Source organism: Periplaneta americana, chromosome 4, assembly GCF_040183065.1.
Source record: "Periplaneta americana isolate PAMFEO1 chromosome 4, P.americana_PAMFEO1_priV1, whole genome shotgun sequence".
NCBI classification, from domain to species: Eukaryota; Metazoa; Arthropoda; class Insecta; order Blattodea; family Blattidae; genus Periplaneta; species Periplaneta americana.
Genome location: NC_091120.1, coordinates 89,026,671 through 89,043,910, shown reverse-complemented (window position 1 = coordinate 89,043,910; position 17,240 = coordinate 89,026,671). Strand labels below are relative to the sequence as shown.

Here is a 17,240-nt window from a genome sequence, read left to right as displayed (position 1 = left end):
CTAGTCAGGAAAGTCGGTGTAATCTTGCGAATTTTGTAAGAGTTCTTCTTCTTCTTCTTCTTCTTATTATTATTATTATTATTATTATTATTATTATTATTATTATTACCATGGGTAGGATTCATGTGCAGTAAAAAGATATACTAAATATGCTCAAATATAAGCGATTATTTCTCTTAAGATATGTAAATGTAACCAGAAGTGCACTAAAATGGGAGAATAATTGATAAGCTTGGATTAAAAATAACGCAGATTTGTTAAATACTCTTCCCCCGTCCAGTATTGTTAAGTTTTAACATTGTTATTTAAATATTCATTTATTTACTTATTTTCAAAGTTTAGCGCCGTTACTCACATAACGCAATATTTTTTTTTTCCTGTATGTTTCAAATTATTTTTTTCTGAAACTTAAAATTAGGAAACACTAAAACATAACAATCAATTGTTAGAAATATGTAGTTTGAAAAATTCCCATATAATATGTTAGCTTTAAATTTACAGTATATTTCCAAAGTTGTGTGTCACAAAATACTGTCTCATGTTTCTTTCTACGTGTATGTAAATTGAAATGATTTGAACATTCTTTAAATGTACAACATTTACTGCGATTCTAAATAATACGTTGCACACTTATCATCACGGCACTTATATTATAGATATCTAGCCTAGATTCTTAGGCTAGATCAGTTTACGTATTTTGCACACCTCAACATTTTTCTTTCTCACCCTCTCATTTATTGTCTTTTCTTCAACAACTAGTCTTACTAGTAATATAAAACGATGTTTCTGAAGATAGGCAATTGCTTTGGACATGCAGAAGAAATTAGCGTACGTGGAGTAATACGTGATGTCATTTTTCACACTTGCGTTGCACACAACTGAATTTTCAGCTTATGTGTGCAGATAAGAAGTTAAAATTTGGAGCGAGTCTTAATTGGAGTCTACCTGTATGTAGGCAACAATTTCTCACGGCCGTCTACAAGTAGCACATATACAGGGGCTCTTATTTACTGCACATGCGCAGTGTATTGTAAGCGAAACTTACACTATAAGCGAACTCCAAATTTCATTTCCGTAGGGCTTATCTATACATAGAATTCTCAAAGCCCAGATGTCGAGAAATAGCTTGATGATTTTTAATTTTTATACTGTATATAGGCCTAATGCGTAAAAATAAATGTTAATCCACATAGAAATATGCACCAAAACCTAAATATGCAACATAAATATCACTTGTTAGTTTTCTAAATCTTGTGTTTCATAGATGTTGAGGAATTTTAGCGATAAATGGCCTAACAAGAAATATTCATTTGCACATAAATCCTAATTTTTGTTTCTCTGTGCATTACATATTCCAATATATCTAATCATTTTGGAGGATTCACCTGGTTTCCTTGTATTTTAGTGTTAAATGTTTTGATTTAAACAGTAACAGAGACATTCCCGGGGTTGTGTTCCTTTTCTAAAATTCTTCTTCTTAAAACTTCCTGCTTGTCCTGAAAATTTGTAACGTAATCGTTGAAACATTCTATATATTTTTTCTCCAGTAATTTGGTGTATTTTACAAACTAAAGATCATCATGATGGACACTTTGTCTATTAAAATGAATTTTACTAGTTGTTTAGGTTTATAGGTTAAATATAATTTGACATGCTGGTTCTCTTTTGAGCATTTATACTTCATGTAATATTTCTGCGAAATAAGATATTTTTAGAGCCACTGTAAATCTTGAGTGTAATTGAAAAGGACGTGTAGAATTATGTGTATATTGTTTCTAAGCTGACGTTTTGTGGTTTGTTTTCAGGTCGCTAGGAACTCGTGTTCTTCCGAAATCAAGACAGAGGGCACATGGACACGGAATTGAGTGAGTAACATAGCAATGATCACGTTATATTTAATACATCTGTTTACGTTTCCTGTAGTGCTTATTATTTCAGAGATCTTTGCTTCCATGAACTAAACTTTCGCGAAGATTGAACAGTGTAATGCCATCAAACCGCTTCTCTTGTTAACTTACTTCCACAATAATATACATACGATCCAAGACGATATCTACAACACTGTGGGAAGAGTTTTAATTGTTGTTGAAGTTAGAGTGATTTCTATTCAAATATAACTTACATTTTTTAGTACCAAACATTAATTCATCTGTTATCGTTTCTGCTCTTATTGGAGCTGTTATTAGAAGAAATTAGTAAGTAAAACTTACATGAGCTATCTGATGACAGTAATAGGACCATGGAGATGACACGAAATAAATAGAATGAGTAAGTAAGACTATTCAGATAACTTATGGTCTTATGATGAAAGCAAAATTACTGGAAGATAATATTTAAAACACTATTATGGAAGAATGTGGGTGGGACTAATAGTATTTTATGTGACATACATTATCCTGAACATCAAATTAATTGAAACTAGCTCTATAACATAAGTTAAATATAATTTTGATTAACCTCTAGTTAAAGCAATAAATATATTATGAACAGTCAGCGCATTTTCGTTCCTAAACAAGTTAGGAAAGTCTTATTATCTTATGATGAAAGCAAAATTACTGGAAGATATTTAAAAAAACTATTATGGAGGAATGTGGGTGGGACTAATAGTGTTTTATGTGACATACATTATCCTGAACACCAAATTAGTTGAAACTAGCTGTATAACATAGGTTAAATAGAATTTTGATTAACCTCTAGTTAGAGCAATAAATATATGATGAACAGGCAGCGCATTTTCGTTCCTAAACAAGTTAGGAAAGTCTTTTGATCTTATGATGAAAGCAAAATTACTGGAAGATAATATTTAAAACACTATTATACAGAAATGTTGGTGGGACTAATAGTATTTTATGTGACATACATTATCCTGAACATCAAATTAATTGAAAGGAACTAGCTCTATAACACAGGTTAAATAGAATTTTGATTAACCTCTAGTTAGAATAATAAATATATGATGATGATGATGATGATGATGAAATAGAAATGGGTTGTATCTTAAAATATAAGTTATTGTCGATTATACTCATTAATTTAATGAAAAACTAACATATAAAGACTTATCGCCTCACATTATGCTGGACTGTCCAGGTTTAAGCCACATAAGGCATCAATATCTCGGAACACAAGTTGTCTCCTGAGCAAAATTCGGGAAATAAAATCCAGCAGCAACTTCGTGAAGCTAATCACCTACTGCGGACTTCTAGGTTGAATTCTAGTTTATAGGGAGCACTAGTGCTGCTCAGCGGACGAGTTACTACTGACGGAGGAATCGGATATTACGAATAAAACTCTCCTCCGGTTGTCTCCTGTACTACCGTAGGTGGCAGAGAGAGCTATTTTCCTTGAGAGAGAGAGAGCATACGGAGGGATTCGGAGCTCCAGAGCAAGCGACAATCGAAAGACGGAATTCTCAAGGACGACCGGCAGGCCGACCGAAAGACAAGACTGGCGGTATAGTAGTTGTCAGTGGGATAGGCTATCCGACACATGGAAATTCTTTCATTCAGTTTAAAGTAGTAGAAGTTTGTCAAGGGGGTTATTATTAAAATTGTTTATAATTTACATTATCGGTATTTTAAATTTTGTGTAATAATAATAATAATAATAATAATAATAATAATATTATTATTATTATTATTATTACTGTATTGTTACTACTACTATTATTACTTACTTTCATATGGCTTTTAGAGGACCTAAAGGTTCATTGCCGCCCTCACATAAGCCCACCATCGGTTCCATCCTGAGTAAGATTAATCCAGTCTCTGCCATCATATACCACCTCCCTCAAATCCATTTTAATATGATCTTTCCATCTACGTCTCGGGCTTCCCAAAGGTCTTTTTCCCTCCGGTCTCCCAAACTAACGCTCTACATGCATTTCTGGATTCGTCCATTGGTACTATACATGTCCTGCCCATGTCAAACGTCTGGATTTAATGTTTATAATTATATCAGATATTTGTTGGAAGATATTCCAATAGCAGTTCGGCAAGAGATGTAGCCTACGATATCTCAGTAATTACGCTGAACAACAGTGAAAATTTTTTTGCATGAAATAAGGTCTTTCTAATCCAGATTTTAGCACTGAATTTAATGGCACAATCCATTTTTTTAAGTCTGGAAAGTGCAGACGAAACTTAATAGAAATTAATTGCTATTAATGAAAATCTAACAAATATTGATTTACCAAAATTTACGGCTTTTGAAGAAGAAGAAAAAAAAAAAGGAGCCGAACGTTATTAGACTTTCTAGTTCCTCATTCCTCTAATTTCATCAATTACACCTGAAAAGGAAAATAATATATTCCTTTCACTCTATACAGTTAATAGAAGAGCGCAGTTTCTTTGTCTGTATTCTTTATACGTAAATGATTCCCGTAAGAACGCAATAAAGTGGATAGAAAGACTGCAGTTACTCCAAGAGGTAAGATATGATGCACTGCCGTCAGAAAAATGACCCACTATCCCGGACTGAAATCGATTGTAGTTTTGAACTTCAGCGTGAGGAATTTCTGCTGTTTGCATGAATAGTGTCCCCGAAATCTCGATAGTGAACTCATGTCTAGGAAACATGTATTCAAGATTTGGTAGTACTGTTTCTGCTTCTAGCTGACGTTTCAATTTTCAATATTATGTGTGTCTTTGTGTGTGTGTTTTGAACTAGTTCTTTGATACATAGAAAAGCACAAAGCTTGCTACTTCCGAGAATTGGAAGGTGTAGTTCCAGTAATTTTACAGATTTCTCTTATATCAAAATTTGTCTCAGTGAGGTTTCTGTAATGAAGAATATCTCAACGCACAGAAGCCCTAGAGATAGATTAGTATTTAAATTTGTCGTACCACGATAACAACGGGAATCCCAGAACTTCCAGGAGTGTGTACAGGAAACTTTTGCCAGTATTTCCAGGGAATCAGCAGCAATGAAAGGTGTGTATCACACAGTGAAATTTATAAATATCATGTATTCTTATCATGTTCGAGGAATTGAAGATATGAGAGAGATTGGCTTTCAGCGCGAGGTACCGTACCTACATTTTGAACTTGTTAGCGCGTACACTGACGAAATAGAGGATTGTGTAAGAACCTCAACTACAATAAACTGTGATACAACTGAGCTACTTCCATTATTTAGTCCCAACGGTATTAATATTTGATGCACCATTACATACAGTCAGCGTTGCCAACCCTGAGGCTTGACTTGTTCGCAAGTTGGTTCCAAATTATCGTACTTTTGATTGAAGAATCGTACACTACATGTAACATAGATCTATTTTGACTATTTTATGTAAATTCCCTCCATATTGTTTTATTTAAACGATTTTTTAAATTTTCATAAGGAAATGTATTGTTAAAAGTTCAATATCAGCGCATAAAATTATTTTTAAACACTTTATTGTCTCCTTATGTTGGGAGGATTCTCAGAAGGATCAACAGGAATCAACAATAGCAGAAACAGAAGAGCCAGAACGTACATCTAGCCCTTGCACATTTTGTTTCATTAGAGCTAAACCAAGCTTTAAAATTAAGAATTGTTCGCCATAATCTTCTACAATTTTGTTTTCGTCCCGTATATTTAACTACACCGGCTGTAGATTTTTTGGGTGTAGGACCTATTAGGACCACTATCACTATCTTCTGATTCCATTGCCACTATTTCACGTCAGAACCTATCACAATGACACCTGATTTCTTACTACCACGAAACACGACTGGCTCAAGCAAGTACTATAACAGGCCGTTCGTTGTTCCTTTGTACGTACAAAATAGGCCCATATTATTGAATATGTTTATTTTTTTTCTGTTTTGGAGTTCTCGAAACATTATACCCAACTTATTAGTTATTATTGCTTACGTGCAACAGTAATTATGTTTAGACTTTTGAGAGGATTGGAGACACCATTTATATGGTATATTTGGAAGTAAACAAAGGAATGTTTGTTAGTATCACTTTTAAATAGCCACAAGTAATGGACACTACGTGATTTATTGTCGCTATAATAATGTTTACCAAAATCAAGCTGTCATGTCACCTGGACCTGGAGACATTAGGAGAGCAATGTTTATAGAAATTTATGTTTTGCGACAGTCGACTGTACAGTACTTGCAAATGTATACGTGAAGTATACCCGTAATATTGCAGAAATGTATAAATAAATAAAAATAAATAAGTAAAATAAATAGATAAATAAGTAAATAAATAAATAAATAAATTCAAATGTCGTAAATTGTAATAAATGTTTAAAATTCTCTCTTTTTGATATGTTTTATCCTCCTTTCCGACAGGATCGTACATTTTGCGTACTATCCACGGGATGGATCGTACGATCGTATAATGATACCAAATTATCGCACATGTACGATCCTGATCGTACGGTTGGCAACACTGCATATAGTGAGTGTACATAGTCTTGATCTAGACCTACATATATGTAGGTCTAGGTCTTGATACACCAAAATATTTTAAGTAAATAGACTTAAATACGGGGTTTAATTTCATAATAAAAACAATTATTTTTCCTATACACCTAAAAACATAACTATATATTAATCAGGACCAATTCTGTTAATATAAAATACAGTAATTATTTTCTCTAATAACGAACTAAAAACAACAAACAAAAGGTGTTCATATAGTTATAAATTAACGTCCAATTCTTTATCAAATTAACAGAAATTAATACTTAGTGGTATTTTCCATTGCTTGCACAACTCTTGTGAGACGTCTTGACATTGATACCATCAAATTTCTAGTCTTGGAAGGCGGAATTTTATTCCATTCTTCTAAGAGGACATCCATCAGATCCTGTTTGTTCTTCATTTGCCTTTCTCTGAATTTGGTTTCGAGTTTCCCACAGATGCTCTATGGGGTTTGTATATGGTTAGAGCCCGATCGCAAACTCGTGGCACCTGCGCGAAAGACGAATTGGCATCCACTTACATGGACTCGCCCAAGAGTCTTGCTGGGGGGGGGGGGAGGTGTTTGAACAGTACGCTCTATGAGTCAACAGTCGCCCGCACACACAGAACCTCCCACTCCGAAGCCTCAGAAAGAAGGTCGCGCACGTTGGTGCCACGAGTTTGCGATCGGGCCCTACATCAATAATATGCAAGAATCCAACACCAACAGTGCTCATACACCCCCAAACAAGAACAGTGGGTTTCAGATTCTTTTTCTGTAGCTGTGTTTTTTCCCCTCCATACCAGTGTCCTCCCATCCGACGAAAATACATACTTTCGTCGGTAAATATGACTCTATCCTAAAACTCCTGTGTCATGTTTACATGCATTTTAGCAAACACGATCGTCCTTTTTTTTCTATTTATTTCACTGACATAACATTTTCTACGTGCTACTCTACCATGAAAATTATTATTTCTTAGGCAGTTTGTTACTGTTGAAAGATTGACATTTAAGTGAATTTCATTATTTAACTCAGTCGCTATTTTCAGAGCACTGATATGTGGATTTATTTTCACTTTTCTGAGTATCAGTGATTCAGTTCGTTTATTCACGTTTGTTGGACGGCTTGATCTTCGATTTTTGAAAGATTTTAACTTACCAACTCTGTCAATTATAGTCTGAATGGTTGCTCTAGACCTTCCTACAATTTTTTATGTTTCGAAGAGAGACCTACATTGATTATGCAAATTAATTATAATTCTTCTCTACTCTTCAGTCGTTTCACGTCATTTACACTTCATATTGCTGTATTACTTTATCACAGTACACAAATGCGGTCTGCACTGGTACACAGGTGTATCTGGTGTACCATGAACTGAATAGACACTACCCCCGTCCCCTACCTGTAGCAGAGATTCAATTGTTTCAGAGGAATACTTGGTTGTGTATGAAGATTTTTTTGCATTGATTTTAAATGTTTCTTTACGTTTCCATTTTTTTTAACAGAATTCAAACGAGAGTTATTTTCCTTTCATTTGTTATACGTTGTATTATATTTGTATCTTTCTTTCATCATATTGTATTTATTATAAATTAGCATACTGAGGTTACAAAACGCTTCTTTAAGACATATTTATGTTAATTTAATAGGTGTATGGTGACTTTTTACATTCACTGTATGTCGTTGTCATAGAGTTTTAATTATGCTAACAATATTCCAGTATAAATCGACAATATTTCGAGGTAGATCTTCGTACGCATGCAGCTTGTGCATTATGGAATATCTTTTATGTAACATAATCTATATTCTTTGGCATGGCTTTCGAGTGCCGAACTCGTGACGGCTGGGCTCACTCACCAGATTGTAACTATTGTACATGACATACAAAGGGAAGGGAAGAGAAGAGTGTTGGTGTAATGAAAGATGGGAACGGAGTTATCTCGGGAAAATCCTGTACAAGGTCTGGTTTGTGCACCACAGATTTCATCGTGACCAAGGCAAGAGTCGAACCAGTAGCTTGGACGGAAGGCCTGCGCTGAACAACAAACGCGGTGGCAGTATATGTGCTAATCCTGAATCAAATCAAATAAAATGAGGATAAAGAGAACAACTAAATGCTACGCGAGCGCATGTCCTGTCACAAAGAAGCTATGTGAGTTCCAAGCTGCTAGGTAACTTGTCTCACTCCGTTTGTCTCCATTCTATCGAAGGAATTTAGAGAAATTTTCCTTCAATACGACAGCGACAGGCAAAGAGGAAAAAATAGCATGTATAGGTCGATAAATATTGTATTTGTGGTACAAATTTTTTGCGTTCCTTCCTGTTCCCCCATAAACAGAGTTCAACGTTATTTTAATTGATAACGTAATTTAATTGGTTATCACATAGGTACTTCATAATTTGTACTCATCAATTTGAGGAAATTTCGTGATTAATAATGTAGTTTTATAAGGACTAATCACCTGAAGTAGTCATAATTACATCCAAGGGTGAAGGTTGGTAATGCTGTGATACGAGAAATATTGTGATAGTTCCTTTTGAGAATTTATTACAAGTTTACTGAGCGAGAGGAAGATCAGTTTTTAGCGTCAACGTATTAAGGGAATATTCGTGGACAAGTTGCTGCACAAAACCGGACCTTCTCTGGCTCAGTAAAATTGTAATAAATTCTCAAAAATAACTATCACAATATTACTCGTATCACAATTTACCAACCTTTACCCTACGTGAAAAAAGTTTATGACCGTGCTGCCGAGGTAATGTCATTTATATTTTGATATATAGAATTCATAACTAACCTAGTAGATTCTGCACTTATCTTTGTGACTGCTTTAAATAAATTAATTAAACTATGTTTCATTTATCTCTTTTAGCATGGCTGTGATGTCAGTATGTAGAATTTCTGACTAAATCCTTGGCTGTCTGTCATAAAAGTTCAATGTAGATTGATAATAGCAAACCTATTATAAAGGTGTATGCTACGATGAGACAATTTGATTACAGTCACTTGAATCATTAGATTATATCAGACTTACAAGAACATATTTAGCAAGTTATTGCAAAAATCAGGTTGTATCGGTGATGAAGCTAAAAAGTATTAAGGCATGTGTCTCAAAACGTCATTGAATTTCCCTACATGTGACGTGTAAGACTGTCGGACTCACATGTGGCTTGTCCTGAACAGTCCCTGTTTCACGAAATCTGGCTATTAAATTTGCTATAGCTTTGTGTAATAATGATAGTCGATCAGAACGGCACTGATTGCAACCTGCGGTGATGACACGGCAGTTTCGTTCACTAGGCATTAGGATGAGTTCAATGTTTTTCTCTTTTGTCAACGTAATTTTTTACTTACCTGCAACAGACAGCATTTCTGTTAGTTTGTGTATAACATGTAAACGAATGGACGTGTATTTATATATACACGCACCGACGCACGCGCGCGCGCGCGCACACACACACACACACACACACACACACACACACACACACACACACACACACAAAAAACCGTACAAAATTTGAAAGCCTGCATTTCCCAAAGTATGTATTATTTATTCAAAATACATATACGTACCAATGGAAGAGCAAACTTTCTAATCCAATATGCATAATGGTTGTATTGATTTAGAAACCGAATTAAAAAACCCTAAGTCCGAAATGAAATGGTAAAAACAATTAAGTTTCCCACACATATTTTTGGTTATTTAAACTATTGAAATAAAGGCCATGATTTTGTAATTCTTATCGTTATCATTTGTTTCCATTGTTATGAATCGAATTGTGTATCAAAATGAGACGTCTGACTTCTAATGATAACATTTTATTAGTCATTTATGTGAATATGACTTATCTGCACATTCCATTGTGAAAGAATATTCTTTGAAGCAGTGGTCTCTAACTAGCGTTCAGCGCTTAATAATAAAGTTTTGTACTATTGGGAGCATTGAAAGAAAAGTAGGAAGTGGAAGATCCAGTGCGGTATGTGTGACAGAGAATATTGCAGCAGTTCATGATGTAATAGGCCTAATACAGTGAAGATGACGCCCCAAGAACGAGTTTGAGTGCAAGAAAAGCGTTGGGGCAAGTAGGACTTAGTCGCAGCTCAGCCAGGTGTATCTGTAAGCTGGATTTGGAATTGAACATTTTTAAGAGATGTAATATAACGAAACTGCCAGACGATACCCGACAGAGAAGAATAAAATAGCAAGAAGACTCCTAACAAAATTCAGACACCGGGAAAAAACCAGGGAGATGTGGTTAATACATGAAACGAAATTCACTGTTGAGGCACCGAGAAACACCCAGAATGAGAGGGTTTATGCTGATGTTCGCGGGGGGGGGGGGGGGAAGAAACATTACTTCGTGAAAGATACCACTTTAGTCGCAGTGTAATGGTTTCTTCAGGGGTTTCATATGAAGTGAAAACTGATCTGATATCACCGAGCTTAAACTCAACAGATTTTTTTCGGAAAAATGCTTCCGAACATTTAAGATGCTATGCCAGTTTCACTTTATGCAAGATGGAACACCATGCCACCGAGCTGCAGAAACAATTACCTACCTTCAAAGCAACTGTCCAAGCTTCATTGCTCCAGATTTGTGGCCACAATGTAATCCGGATTTAAATCTCATGGACTACTGTCCGACCGAGTGGTTATGTCGCAGGGTCGTCGAAACGGGGGAAATCACGTGACAGTTACTTAATTCATGATACCCTTTTTTTTTAATTATTCTAAACAATTGTATAATATTATGTAGAATTCTAATTCCGTACAGAAAATATTTTCAGGAAAAAGCCTAACAATTCAGTCACTAGCCTTTACAGAGGGACCAGCAGAAACGGGCTGGAGAACCGGGATGTTACATAACCACTCGGTCGGATAGTACTCTGTATGGAGTCAGCTGTATGAAAGCGAGAACATTGGTGACATCTTACATTTAAAGCAACGCGTACTTGATTGCTGGCTCCAGCTTTCCCGGATACAGATTGTCTCTGCCATAGAGAAGTGAAGAACAAGTTGTGGAGTATGACGGTGGTCATATTGAGCCCTATACTTAATTTATTTTTCCATTAATATCGAATTTCCATAAAACATAATTACGCCGTGTTATATCATATAACACGTTAATTAAAATTTTTTCTCGGAAACTCGGTTTTTTGCGTCTTGGTTTGCACCCAATAAATTGAACGGAAAGAAGTAGAAATATGAATCCAGAAAGCTTCTTCTTTTCATAAGATAAAGAATAATTTAAAAAATATTCGTTATTTCAAACGACAGAAGCTTTAAAATTGTGTACACTTTTTTTGGTCATTTCACATATATACATAATATATTAATTAATATTGAATTATTGAATTTGTGTAAATTTTCTAATCCCATTTTATACGTCGTATGACTTCTTTTCTATTTAAAAATGTGACCTCATTCTAATATGGTGGACATCAAGATAGCGGCAGTATATTAATATGTCTCACAAGGCAGGTCCCTTTCCAGATGATGTCACAACCTGTTCAGATTGTTGATTATCTCCTTGATGTACGACATACAGGGTGTAATCTATATAAACTGCCAAAAAAATACTGGTGGTAGAGAATAAATAACTGAAGAAAAATATCAAGTAATGTTTTTCTGTAACTGTCAAGGTCCCCCCTCCAAAAAAATTATGTTTTATGAGTCTAACTTGTTTTGAAAAAGAGAATAGACAGTCGTTTGTTATTCTGTTGTGTATTGGTATGTGCTGGCGCAAGGCCACTTGCAATGGCATTAAAGTCCAGTAAAAATGTAAACAAATAATTAATGGAACTACTATATATCTTAAAAACATGGTATTTTACAAATGAAAAATAAAATCATGAAAAATAATTAAATTTCATTAGAAATTTTGTTCAATTGACCTATATGTACTGTATGTAAAATTTTGGCAGTTTATATCGTTTACACTATGTGTAGGGATTTCTTGTGCCTTATGAATGACTCACTCTGTACAATAATAATAATGATGATGATGATGATGATGATATGATTTACACCGCTGATGTGATCTCATTCAGATTTTCTGCGTCCGCGACTCAACAGTTCTTACTTCTCAGCGCGTTTTTTCGTTTGCCCGTCTGTTCCAAATAAAATTCTGCTTCTTCTTGTCAGATTTTTACGCTACTTTGTTTTCAGTCGCTTTTATGAAGAGTTAATAAACAAGATCTATGTCGTTTATTTTTTATTCTGTCTAAAAATAATTTAAGCTATTAACGTTTGAATAAGACAAATAAGTGATGTGAATGTTGATACAGAGGAAGCGTACTGTACCACATGTCCAAAGACGTTCGCTATGAATCTATGTCTCTGAACAGTTCAGAATTAAGGATCTGTGAAATATTTAATAGGTATGTTCGTACAGCAAGTTAGTGATGGTTTGAGAATTATTTGCAAACTGTACCAACCTCACCTATTGCGCATGCTCGGTTTGAAAACTAATCTTAAACCATCTGTGATTTCAGCTGTATGAACGCATTTTCAAACTGGTTGGAACCACTGCCGTCTAGATAAGTATTTGAACTTGCGACAGCATAATTAATATAATTAAAATATTGTGATACTTCAGATTGTTGAGAGAGATCCTCTGCTACTTGGCGAGTTACACCGAAATAATAAATTCGCTATTATTGTACCTAGGAATAATATGTTTAAAATAATTTTCATTTTTGGGCCTGTCTCTTTCCTCAAATAATTCCAGCAAGCCTAACTCATCCTCACTGGATATATATTCCATATTGTTATCACTCGAATTGTTTGAAACAGACATATAAAAAACAATTTCAGACCTAAATTAGCCTAACTTTTGTTTTAAAACACTTCCGGGAAATAATTTTATTACATTAATCTGGGAACGACTTCAGAATAATACCGTGTAAGTATATATATATATATATATATATATATGCCGTTATTTCATCAATGAATTATTTATTTTTGGTGCAAGAGACATCTCTGTTTATGCACTTATATATATTTTTATTTATTTATTTATTTATTTATTTATTTATTTATTTATTTACTAGCCGTACCCGTGCGCTCCGCTGCACCTGTTAGAAATAAATAGACAGTAACTACATAATTAAAATAGGACGTTTGATCCAGGGAACAACTTTTACAACAGCGCAAGATAATCTGCTTCGCTCATTACCCATTTTTTTTGCATTGCATTTATTGCATATATATTTTATGTATTTTAACACGATTCAATTGGGCATAGTTAAAATTTGAATTATAAAATAATGGATTGCTAAGCTAACGTACTATTACTGCATACTAAATCAATACACTCTCGTTGTTCGTTAATTCTCTGAGATTAAAATGAGTGTACATAAATATTATTTTAAGAAATACAGAAAACGAATGTACAAAATAGCCTATCAAATTTTCTGTGCATAAGAAGTTATTTTAATTTTACCTGTCCTCGATTTACTCAGACGTTACTGTAATAACATTATAGCATTATGTCCATCTAGAGAAACTACACTTTCCAATGGTGAAATAATAATTAATTATACAAATCGGTTAATTTAGCTTCTGATATTACTTCATACAAACACAGAAACATTCTCTGTAGGCTATGTTTAATAGCTTTCGATTGTTGATGTCCAAGGCCCCTGTTTCAATTGTTATTGTCCAAGGCTCCTTATAGACGAAGTCATTTGTTCTTAATTCATTGCACCGTCTTGGATGACGTTATTTTAATTTTAAAACTCATTTATCTCATTAAATATCAGTCCTATCAAAATTTTGTAAAGAATAAAACTTATCGGAAATCATTTTTAAAGAAACTTTTGTTATGTAACATGGTTCACAAAAATCAATAATAAGCGAGATATTTCGATTTATTTAATTCAGGCCCCCTTATAACCTCCCTTTTAAATAAAGTATTTTGAATGCCATATAGCCTAAAATCTAAGTTACAACAAACTTAATTTATATTCCAATTTTCATATAAATCGGTTCAGCCATTATCGCGTGAAAAGGTAACAAACATACAGACAGACATACAAACAAAAATTTCAAAAATGCGATTTTCGGTTTCAGGGTGGTTAATTATATATGTTAGGACCAATTATTTTTGGAAAATCGAAAATTACCAGAAAAATTTCGGCTACAGATTTATTATTAGTATAGATTTATTTATTTATTTATTTATTTATTTATTTATTTATTTATTTATTTATTTATTTATTTATTTATTTATTTATTTATTTATTTATTTATCTACCATTGTACCATCAATAAAAAAAACACGTTTTAAAATTATTTTCAATTTGCACAGTCTTGCTACATAAGTACTTACGCGGTATTCTGAAGTATAGCGTTATCTTTATCAAGAACATACTCATCAGAATCACAAACTGTGAATTTCGTTTTAAAAGTGAACTAAAATAAAAACATTAATTTCGTCTATGCTATATGTTTTATAAATTAAATAAAAACAGCTTTACATGACGTATCCACAGAATTAAATGTTAGAGTTAATGAATAAAAAATAATACTACGCTTATAACTTATGCGGTAGGCCTAAAACTTTAGAATAGTACGCATGCTTATATATAGTATTACCTTCCTGAAAAATGACAATTATATGAAGACAACAGGACTAAAATACAATATTGATTATATATTTAGGGCATACTCGTCTAGATTATGTTGTAAATAACATGCAGAAAACAATGGCAAAACTATCTTAATGCACGTGCGTCATCTATGATTAGAGATTGGTTTGCACTTGATTCGCAAATCAATTCCGACTGTCAGGAATCGATTTGTGACAGTTTGATATGCTCTGTACGAACAGTCAGAAACAGTCAGAGTTTGAAGTTTGAGCTGTGCGAACAGTAAAATCCATGTGCGCATGCTCGGAATTGTTCAAACCAGTTTGGAACTGCTGTGTGAACAAACTTATTATCGATTTTATAGAGTCATTCATGTCAACATTTTTAAATAATACATCTTTATTAAATCGTCTTTTTTAAGAATACTTCCCAGAACTTCACTTCGAAGCATTAGTTCCAGATTATGTTCAAATGATATGTTAAATCCCCTTATGTGTGATAATATCTTTGGTCGGTTATTTAACAACGCTGTATCAAATACTAGGTTGTTTAGTGCTGATAGAATTGGTGATAGCGAGATGCTATTTGGTGATATGAGAGGGAGGATTTGCTATGAGATACCTGACATTCCTCTCACAATTGGGGAAAATCTTGGGAAAAATCCAACCAGATAATCAGCCCAAGCGGGAATCGAATCCACGCCCGAGCGCAGCTCCGTTCAGCACACACACGCGGCTACCTCCTGACCTATACCGCCGCCTGGTGGAAATAATATTTTATTACGTGATACTCTATAGAAACGTATGTAAACATTTCGAGGATATATACAGGTTGTTTCAAAAATACGGGGCATAATTTCAGGTATGTATTTCCCACATGTAGACAATCAAAATAGTTCATTACAACATGTGTCCGGAAATGCTTTATTTCCGAGTTATGGCCTTCACAACATTGAAATTCACCGGAACGTTTTTCTTTCCGCAGGTCGTTGCCGTCAAAGGAGACATTAAAAGGGCACTCTGACAGTTCATTCCGAGGCGAAGGTTACATTCAGTGTTGTGTAGGCGTTAGACCGTGAAACATGTATTCAAATCAAGAGCTGGCAGAGATACACTTCATGTACGGTATCAGCATGTATGGGCGTATGAAAACCCACGTGCAACTGTTCCATCTCATCACCAGGTGCGGTTCTCCCTCAACATGTGGGCCGGTATCATTGGTGATCGATTAGTTGGACCCCATGTACTTGTAAACAGACTTACGGGGCAGGCGTACACAAACTTCCTGGAAAACACCATACCTCATGTTTTAGAAGACACTCCACTGGTCAATCGTCAACACATTCACTTCTTGCATGATGGCGCTCCTGCACACTTCAGTCGTACGGCTCGCCGGTACTTGGATCGAAGGTTTCCTGATCGATGGCCCAATTGCTTGGCCTCCACGCTCACCTGATCTGAACCCTCTCGATTTCTATTTGTGGGGCCATTTAAAATCATTGGTTTATTCGTCTCCGGTGCCTGATTTGGAATCCCTTCGGAATCGAATTGTGGCATGTTCTGAGGACATACGCAATACTCCAGGAGTTTGGAATCGTGTTCGCAGGTCAATGAGACATCGATGTGAGGTCTGTATTCAAGCAGGAGGTGGACATTTTGAACATCTTCTGTAATGACAACGACCTGCGGAAAGAAAAACGTTCCGGTGAATTTCAATGTTGTGAAAGCCATAACTCGGAAATGAAGCATTTCCGGACACATGTTGTAATGAACTATTTTGATTGTCTACATGTGGGAAATACATACTGTACCTGAAATTATGCCCCGTATTTTTTAAACACCCTGTATATAAATAGTGAATATATGTATATGTATATATAGAGTGTATATATAGTGCATATATAGGGGAGAGTCGGGTAGTATCGGACAGTGCGTTTCTTTCATCTACCACCATAGTGGTACCAGAATGACATGGTTACGTTTCTCTATGCGACATCACAGAAACGTAACCATGTCAATCAGGTACTATCATCGTGTGGTAGATGAAAGAAACTCACTGTCCGATACTACCCGATGTCCGATACTACCCGACTCTCCCCTATATATATATATATATATATATATATATATATATATATAGAGAGAGAGAGAGAGAGAGAGAGAGAGAGGTTCTAATGGCACAAAACTTCTATTATACAGGGTGGATCGCTCGAATGTACCTAATTTCAATTGTATGT

General features: G+C 34.7%; 1 protein-coding gene across 1 annotated transcript in view; it reads left to right on the top strand.

Moving 5' to 3' along the window:
• The first annotated feature begins 1,809 nt into the window (after window positions 1-1,809).
• Window positions 1,810-17,240, top strand: part of LOC138698030 (uncharacterized) — a 181,121-nt gene continuing 165,690 nt past the window's right edge. The window contains exon 1 of the mRNA XM_069823710.1: window positions 1,810-1,865. The gene's annotated coding sequence lies outside the window, so the exon portion shown is untranslated. The remainder of the gene's footprint in view (window positions 1,866-17,240) is intronic.